Source organism: Monodelphis domestica, chromosome 3 (assembly GCF_027887165.1).
Source record: "Monodelphis domestica isolate mMonDom1 chromosome 3, mMonDom1.pri, whole genome shotgun sequence".
Classification (NCBI taxonomy): domain Eukaryota; kingdom Metazoa; phylum Chordata; class Mammalia; order Didelphimorphia; family Didelphidae; genus Monodelphis; species Monodelphis domestica.
Window position 1 is genome coordinate 12,560,345 of NC_077229.1, and position 9,829 is coordinate 12,570,173.

A 9,829-nucleotide genomic window follows, 5' to 3' on the forward strand; every position below is an offset into this window, starting at 1 on the left:
ATGGTCACATTGAGTCTCATGGCAAAAAACTCTGTAAAAACAAGATATGTTTGCAAAGGCAATTTTCTTGTTGTGGTCATATCAGAAATTTGCATGAGTTGTCAAGACCTGAAACCTTCTATAAAAAAGGGAATGATTTGGGGAGTCAATCCTAAAATACTAAGCAAGACCTAAATCTATTAGCAGTTTCTCACTAGATGTGACTTATTCATAAAATACATACTCTGTTTCTCCTGATTAGCATTGTAAGCATCTATGGTTCTAGACTATTAAACATTCCTAGCCATAAGTAGTACACTCAAGATAAAGCACTTTACTAACATTTTCCGGACCCCAGTCTCCAGTAAGTTCACAGTCTCCCAGAATCACCTTTCTCACCTCTTCCCTGCTTGCTTATTAAAAATCATAGACATAAATACACGAGTTCTCCCTGTATCCAACATCTTGTCTAAACTGTGTTAAAACCAGACTGGTAACTTTGATGTAACCTGCTGCATTATTTTTTTTGTATGCAAGGGATGTCAATCAGATAGTGGATGATGTAATGTTTTGCAAATAAACACTCAAGCTGAAATCACCAGCTAAAATGTCAAGAGAGGATTTTCCTAAATTTATCCTTGGCTCCCACTCTTTTGTCTATTTGCCCTTTTTCCCATTCTCTCTTCTCTATTGTATGTGTGTAGATCCTCCACAGTACAAGAACCCGCCTGGCTTTTATGTTACTCGGGATTGGGGGAGAAAATTCCCTAAATCATTATATAAGGATAAGATTTTCAAGTTAGCCAATGTTAAATTAAGATGACCGTGATTGTCATTCTAAGATAGTTAGCATAAGTCAATCTTTTAGTTGGCTTTTTGCATAAGTATTAAGGTTTTGAATTAAGTAAATAATTGCTTTAGCAGAGGACTTGGTGTCAGACCCACCTTTCAAATTTTATATATCTTGCATCCTCAGTAATAAATTTGGTCTTGACCTTGTGATCCATTATGCGTTATGATGCCTGACCCTGGTTTCAGAAGCAGGTACCCAACACCACCCATTCTTGTATTTTGTTTCACTAGCCCAGACATCACTGTTCTTCCCCTTTCCATCGAGTGATTATTAAGTCATTGTCAAATGATTCCTTTTACCCATAAAAATAATTTCCTATGGTCCTAACCAATGAACATTGCTTCCCAGGGCCCCTGTTTTTAGATGGCTATAACTACTGTCATGGTCTATTTTGTACTGGTATAAAACTTGTCTAGTTCCTTGGGGTAGAACAGAAGGTCTCTCTCAGTACTTGAGGTCTCTTGGTCCAAAACAGGAGTCTGGCTTTGTTGTGCAACTCGCCTCACTTCCCCCCACAGTATACCTATCCTTCTTTCTTTATGACTTGTAGACTGTGTTTATCATGTATTATCATACGGTCAGAAAATTTTACAACATGATGTATATACAGCCTTATCCTGACCTTATTGAGAAGACTATGGCAAATGAGGAATGTGCCGGGGGTCATAAAAACTTTAAATGTCTTCAGTCACATTTGAACTCAGATATTTCACCACAGCTTTATCTATCCTGCCATCATCCCGTCGCTTAGCAACAAGCATCATTAAAAACAGTATCAGGAAGAATGCCTGGATTGGAAAGACTTGTCATCTCCAGATTTCTTTTTTCCAGATATGCGAGGGAAGGCAAACTAGGAGGTACCTTCAGTTTAGAGTTTTGAAGAACCCTTAAGTTGCTTCTAAAAGTTAAAGTGACTGCTGGATGGCTTAAGTGAAGATGATTAAGGACAAAATGACTTGACCCTCAGAGTGTGGTAAAAGTAAATCAATTTAAGTAACTTAAATTTGTAATAACAGTAACAATATTGGCTTACTTTGTATAGAATAACATTACTTTCTATATAATATTTTAATGTAAACTAATGAATATAATTTCCTTTTAAATCAATTTCTATGTAATATATTTAATATTAAATGAAAAAAAATCTATGTAATCAATTTAGAAATAATATCTACATAGAAAATAAAATGTGTGGGATACTAAACCAAATGGGTTATCTAACCAGCTCTGAGAAAGTTGAATATATATATATATAGTCACGGAACTTTTCACCTCTGCTCTCAATACCACAAGTGAAATGTCTGACCACACTTTGATCTCGATGCTGAAATAGAAGTAGCTTTGGGAAAGCACACAGAAAATTCTTTCAGAACTTAGAACACCGAGCATTCCACTTCATAATAGCTGCAATTGTTGAGCAAAGCATCTTCTCTCCATAGTCAATAGTTACCCAAGAAATAGAACTTTTTTTTTTTTAAACCCTTACCTTCCATCTTGGAGTCAATACTGTGTATTGGCTCCAAGGCAGAAGAGTGGTAAGGGCTAGGCAATGGGGGTCAAGTGACTTGCCCAGGGTCACCCAGCTAGGAAGTGGCTGAGGCCAGATTTGAACCTAGGAACTCCCGTCTCTAGGGCTGGCTCTCAATCCACTGAGCTACCCAGCTGCCCCCGAAATAGAACTTTTAATAAGGGGCTGGAAACTGAATATAACTAAAGAAGTCAGAGAAAAATGTCTGAATTAAAATAGGCTAAATTCAACTATTCATCCTGAATTGTCAAAGAAAATATTTTGTTATATGTACAAACAAAGCTAAATATTGCTTTATAAATTTTGTATCATTTTCAAAACAGAAACTAAGAAATTGAATCTAATTTTATGACAAAAACTTAATCCCAATGATATTGATATTTTCCTAATTCCTTTTGGGATCTTCACCTAATTCTCTTAATTCCACTACCGGGAATCAGAGAACCTTTTAAATCCTGCTATTACTCCTCATTTGAAATAACCTAGTTCAGCATATGTTAATGATTTCTTAGTAAAGACAATGGTTACGGCAATTTTTGAAGATAAAATAGATTTCTATTCATCCTTTTTGAACTGGAAGGAACAGACTGTGCATCCATTTATTTGATTAGGATAAACACAATGTGAAAAAATTCCATGGATATTGAAATAAAAAGAGAAATTATATAGAGATAATACTGTAGTTGTACAGGGAATTCACCTTCCAAAATATCTGAAATGTGTTTATAGAGCAAGGGTAACTTATGAAGAATGAATATAGGAGCAGGACATGGTTGAAATAAGTTGAAGCTATGGGTAAAAAGCTGATGAGTGTTTTCTTTTTTATAGTTTATTGTTTCTTGGTTTGATTTTTGTGGGAAAAGAAATAACTAGTATAAAAGAATATGAGTTCAGATAGCAGAACTGAATAACTCTGTTCTAATGTCTGTTTTCTCTCCTCAGAAGAGCAGACTTTATATATGAATTGTTTGTGAGATTTCTAGAAAAATTGATGATCATCAGAGTTCCTAAACCTTTTAATTTTTCAATGTTTTCAATATAATTGTTGAATATTTCTTTGCTTGGTTCTATTCATTTCATGCTAAATAAATTCATGTAGGTCTTCTTAGATATCTTTTCATTTTTTTAATGAAAGAAAGGAAAAGAAGAGTGTTTTATATTGTTTTAAAAGGTTACAAAGCCCTTTACATGAGTGTTCTCATTTGAATTTTCCAACAAAACTGTGAGATAGGTGCTGATTATCTCTGTTTTAGCGATAAATTGAAATGAGGCTAAAAGAACTTAAATAGCCAGGTCCATATTCGTTGTTCAATTCTCTTTTAATTTTTTTGATCCCATTTTGTGTTTTCTTGGCAAAGATGCTAAGTAGTTTTCCAATTTCTGCTCTAACTCATTTTACAGATGACAAGACCAAAGGAAACAGGGCTAAATGACTTGACCAGGATAACACAGCTAGTAAGTGTCTGAGATTTGAATACAAGATGGTTTCCTGACTCCACAGCCAAGATCCTATGTACTCTGCCACTTAAATGTCCCAGCTAATGAGCAGCAGACTTGACTTCCTTATCTTAATTCTAGCACTCTTTCCATACTATGTCTTCTTCATTGCTCTAGTAGAGGATTTTGCCCACAGGATAATGGAAAAAACATACTAGGTCATTGATTGACAAGAAGACAGTAAGAGAAGGCTTATATATGCTTTTTAAAATTAATTTTCTACCCAATTACATGTAAAAAACTTTCCACTACTTTAATATATTTTAAAATATTTTGAGTCTTTGACTCTCTCCTTCTCTTTTCCCACCCCTTGCTGAGATGGTAAACTCATAAAGATTTTACACATGCAATCATGTAAAACATTTTTTCTCACTATTCCTTTAATGAAAGAATGTCAAAAATTAAAGAATGAAGTGAAAAATTTTGCTAGACAATAATGAATGTTTATTTGAATGCACCCTTTTCCAGTGTATTTTATGAATGCATCATCCATGAGTTTCCAATCTTAGCATTTCTTCAGAATATTTTTGATGGATCCCTTGGTACTGGCTACAGGAAAATCTCCCCACTGTTATGGTGGAAACTGGATGAATCAAAAGGTGACTTCCTCCTTTTCTCTGGGACAGATTTGAAAATCATATTCAAATATAATCAGGCAACAAACTGGAGACTACAGTGAAAATGTCAAAGTTTCAGTGTCTAATCCCAAACTAGTATTATAAATACAAGTCCCAGGGTCAACATTATTCACCCAACCTACCATGGAATAATGAGGACTGGCTCGAAGTATGGATTTACTAAGAACTGTTGAGAAATAGAAATCCACCAACCAACACTGATCTAGATGATTTAGATGAATAAAGTCACCTTCTCCAAGTCAAAGTAGAAAGTTAGATTTTAATGGAAGAGGGCCAAGTCCTCCAATAAAAATGGTCTCTCACACATATTACATAGTTGGATCCCAGCAAGAGACAATACAAGGAGGTAGAGACCTGGTTTATATACAAGTATAGTAACAAAATGGATATTTCCAAATAAAGTTCTGGATTTATATCACAAGATATAACATCCTATAGACCTTCTTAGGAAATAGTTACCCAACAAACCTGATTGGTTAGTTCATTTTGGAAAGTGCATATTAGTCTAAAGGCTAAATCAAAAGGCAATACCTTTATGTGGAGAAATAGTGATGATCATTATCATTAGACTCATCTGCTCTGGGAGGGGGGAGGGGAAGGATGTTACCTATGGTCATTTCCATAAAGGGAAGGGTGTAGATTTTTGCACCATATCTAGACATGAAACTCAGATGGTCGGCATCTTAAGATAAAGGGAAGTGCAGACTTCATAACCAACAAAGGAGGAGTTGAAAATCCCCTTAGAAGCAGTTTTAAACTTTAGTTAGAGATCCTTAAAAAAGACACAAATTCTACTGATGGTAATTAAGATCATGATGTAATTATAGTAATCAATTTAGAATCACAATATTGATTATTTTAAACTTATTACTCTCACTAAAATCCCAATCAAGTCTATCTTCCCAACATTATCCATCCTCTAATCCAAAGAAAACTGCTACCAATTTTCTACAACATCATTCATAATTTTAAAATGATGCAACATTTGACACAATAATGTCAACAGGCACACTTAGGCTAATACATAGGATATTAATTATACATTAGTAAGTTTCAATAACAGTATATAGTGTGACAAGGAAATCACTTTAAAAGACTGATATATATTAATTTAAGGTCGCCAAGGAATTCAGCTATGTAATTCCTAAATGAAAACTCAAGTCAGCCGTCAGCCTTTTATAGAGTTTAATTACAAACAGGAGGAAGAAAAGAATTAGAGATAGAGAGAGAGAGAGAGAGAGAAAGGGGAGAGAAGGGAATAGGGCTTAAATACCCCTTCTGTTTAGGCTGGGCCAAAAGGCCCAAGCCCTTAGATAGCTGGGGCAAAGAAAGGAGATCAGTCCCTATTACTCACGTGACCAAAATGGAGAAACAGTCTCTGGGGCCTCCACCTCCAGCTTCCTTCAGAGCAAGCTTCTCAGAGCACCTCTCCAACCACTCAGAGCCAAAACTCTCCAACTCCCCTCCAGTCCTCAGACCCCTCTATCTTTAAGGAAACCATCCAAGTTCCCTCCCCTCAGTTCTCACATCTACCAATCACTGTCCATCATTTTCCCTGTGCCAATGGTGGCTCTAGCTTAACCCAGCACCGCCCAGGGGTCTGTGGCTTTGCACATGTCTGTTGGAGGTCATATTCTCAAATAATTAAATCTTGATCTTTTGCTACAGCCCTTCCTAAATCCTGTTACCCTGAGTAGGGTAGAGATTGGAATAATTAAATTTTGATCTATGCTGCAGCCCTTCCTAAATCCTGTTAGGACTGAGTAGGGTGGAAATTTTATTTTCCAAGACCTGGTTCTGTCATTCCAAGTATCTCTATTGTATCAATTCTAAAATCAATCATGACTCAAAGAAATTCCTGTTCTGTGCTTAAGCACAGGTCAAAGCCCTTTCCATTGTTCAGCAAAAGGTTTCTGTCCTAAAGTAATCTTAAGAAGGGAGGAGGAGGAACCTACCATGCCAATGGGGTTCACATTCCAATAGACTATCACTAAGAAATTTTCCAAGTATGAAATTTCCCAATGGTGAAATTTCCAACATTTATAAGTCAAAGAAATTTTAAGGTTTACAATAGTTCCATAGTCAATACAGCCTTGCAACAATCAGTTCTTGTAGACATCTTCCTTCTTCCAAGATTATAAGTCTGCTCCATCCACCATCCTGGCAGATCTAGTCCTTTCACTTAATCTCTATATAAATCACCATCCAGATCTTTACTAGATGAATCTGTGGTTCCATTCAATGGTTAACACAGCATACAATAAATGTAGTACCAATAAAGAAAAACCTTGCTAGATGAACCCAGTTGATCTCACATTCAAAAATCTCATTTGCAACACGATTAAAATAATTCCAGGCAGAGTCTAAGGATGTGGCTAGTTGAAACACCCTGTTAAGTCAACTATGAAGTCCTGACAGAAGACTTCATAGTGATCTCCAGTAGAGCACATGGCCTAATATAGAGTGTCCATTGAGGGTATACCTGCAAAGAAGCTCTCAACTGGACCCATTAGGTTACCATAACCTTTCTGTTTTGCAGTGAACCTTTCATGACTTCATGGAATAGAGTTCCTCTTCCCAGGTGTTTGTGACATACTATTCCTGCTGAGTACGGCAAAACAGAGAAATCTCAGTTCAAGGCTGCATAAATAGTTCCAAGAAATCCAACAGGTTAACTCCCCTGTTCACATTCTGGGGAGGATAGATTGGGTCTCTCGAGAAGAGCTTGAAATCTGATGTGCTGCTTTCAATAAATGTTCATTTTTCCTCTTTGATAATGTTCCCGTCTTTCTTTCTGGCGACTCCATAGCTGTTTCTCCAACATCTCTAAGCTGTCCCCCGACAGTTCTAAACTGTCCCCTATTGCGACTCCGTAGATGTCCTCTGTACTATTTAAGTTTGTAGTTTACAAAATCAGCCATAAGAGCAGGAACATCAGTATGTATGACTGGAGATGCCATTGTGGGAAGATAATCTGTTAATATTCACGATAGTAATAATAGACATTAAATAATGTGTATGTAAATATATCTTTAGAGAGACAAAGGGCTGTGAGAAAGTAAGTGACAGAGAACATCACAAATCAAAACATATTACCCTAGTGACAAAAGCACAAAAAGGATGTTGCAATGTTCCAAAGAAAGAATGAAAACAACATTGAATTCCGGGGGGATAAAAAATATCCTCTTTGATGTTCTATGCTGCTAGCATTAATCTGGATTCCAGCACCAGCATATTTTAGGAAATGACAATGATAACAATGAAGGAGAGATTCAAGGCAGGGGTGTCCTTGAGTATCTGTACAAGTCCTAGCCAGTATGGTCCCCTTTCTGACAGTGATGATGTATCTTCTATAGAACATATAACAAGATGCACATGATGGTACATCCTTCCTTTTTCTAGACTTATTATATATATATACAACATCTAGATATGTAGTTGATTATTGTTACTTTAGAACTGCTAGATAATCAATGTTGGAACATTTCCAAAGGTGAACTATTGGGAGGAGTAGATTCAGGTACAGGATCAGTAGGTACAGAACCAGAAGATACCATTCCTAAGGTGGGTTGGTTTGCACATATTTATAGAGCATTTCTAAGGGAAAGGATAAAGTCCATAGAATTCTAACAATATTAGATTAGAGTTAAAATAGAACAGTAAATATTCCTCAGGGAAATCATGAAGAAACAGTTCTGATTTTATAGTAACAAAAGCGGTATAGGATCAAGAGTTTTCGAAGTACCTTACATCTAGGAAACATTTTAATATTTGGAACAATGTTCAGTACAGCATCTAACCATAATCTTGACTAAAATAATAAGTTCCCCAAATAATCAAAATCCATTTAAGAATAAACAGTAATCAACCTTCACCATTTAATCAAGATGCTATCCATGCAAACCAGGTGGATGCATCCCACCAAGAAGAATATTCCTAAATAATATGGGTATATATTAACAAAGTCTCATTCAATATTTGTTGTAGTGCTCCAATATAATTAATGATATCTCCAGATTGATTTATATAGGAACAACATGACTGACTGATTATGGCATAGGCTACTCCTTGGGCTGCCCTCAATAGATCAAACAAAGGGTGGTTTTCCATCACTATGTGGGCTAGTGAATCCATTTCAGTTTGTAATTTAGCTAAAGCATTACAGGTATGCAAGATAGTAGAGGCTATATGTTTGGCCAGTCCCTCAAATTCTGAAGAGAAATTCTTTAAAGAACCTATCAGAGCTGTGATTTAAATAATAGGAAGTTATACCCATGAAAATTTGTACCATGGACTATGTCCATCAGCGGCAACTGAATGAGAGCTTCCACAAAAAGATCTTTTTTCTCTATGCCACCAGGCACCTTATATAGTTAAAAACTATTAAACATTGATTATGATTCCTAACATCACTATTGATATTATACCAGCTATTCCATAAGTGCCATGCCATCCTGGAGGAAGAAAGGAAAAGACTAGGCTGGCACAGAGAGAAAATTGGCCAGGGTGATTGGTCCGCAGGACAATGGTTATAGGTACTTTGACATGCCTTCCATGGCTATTCTGTTATAAGTAAGTGTGACAAAATTCACACATGAACTTCTTCTCTTATCTGGTGTTCTCATTTTGGTAACTGTACAAATAAATGAAGTCAGAAATTCAGCAGGAATTTCAAAAGTCAGATTGGATTTTACCTCTGAACCTAGGTTAATTGTGGTATGTGAGGACCTAGATCTATCAATGCATAAGGAAAAACGAGGCAATGGATGTAAAACATTCATAGGTGGAAGTCTGGATTTAAAATTTTTCTGGGTTTGGTTAGAAGTATCTCAAGTCTAAATAGGAATCTTAAACCAATGTATGGCAGACACATTCATAGTTACTAGGGTGTTCCAAACAGAAAAGTTATAAAGTCCATTGATGTGGCAAGTGTCATAAGAAAAAAGAGAAAACAGGCCAAAGTAAGTAAAATCTATTCCAATTATTGAGGGTAAAGATTCATTTAAGCCTACAGGATGCATTTAGGTGAATGTTGGTGGATCTTTTGACAAATCCAGCAACCACGTGGACCTATATGGTTTGCTTGAAAAAGCTTATGATCTATATTACTGTGCAGTCTCATGAAATAGTTGGTAAGAATTCACTCATTCTTAGAAGTTATCTTGGTTTTGTGATGAATCACATGATGACTTTGTACATTCTTATGACTGGTCACTTGATAGAGTTTACCCACTGTACATAATTCAGATTCTTAGGAACTGACTGGTGGAGGTGATGCTTAAGAGGACTGGTAGGCTTTGAGGGTAGGTGAAGAAGATTAAGCTTACAGAATAG

The 9,829-nt window shown here is 36.1% G+C and overlaps 1 long non-coding RNA gene across 1 annotated transcript; it reads left to right on the forward strand.

Annotated features, from left to right (window-relative positions):
* The first annotated feature begins 1,582 nt into the window (after positions 1–1,582).
* LOC107652133 (uncharacterized) lies at positions 1,583–7,258 on the forward strand. The gene is made up of 3 exons (XR_008917147.1): positions 1,583–1,811; positions 3,762–3,815; positions 7,035–7,258. It is a non-coding gene; the product is annotated as an uncharacterized LOC107652133 (long non-coding RNA).
* The last annotated feature ends 2,571 nt before the right edge of the window (positions 7,259–9,829 follow it).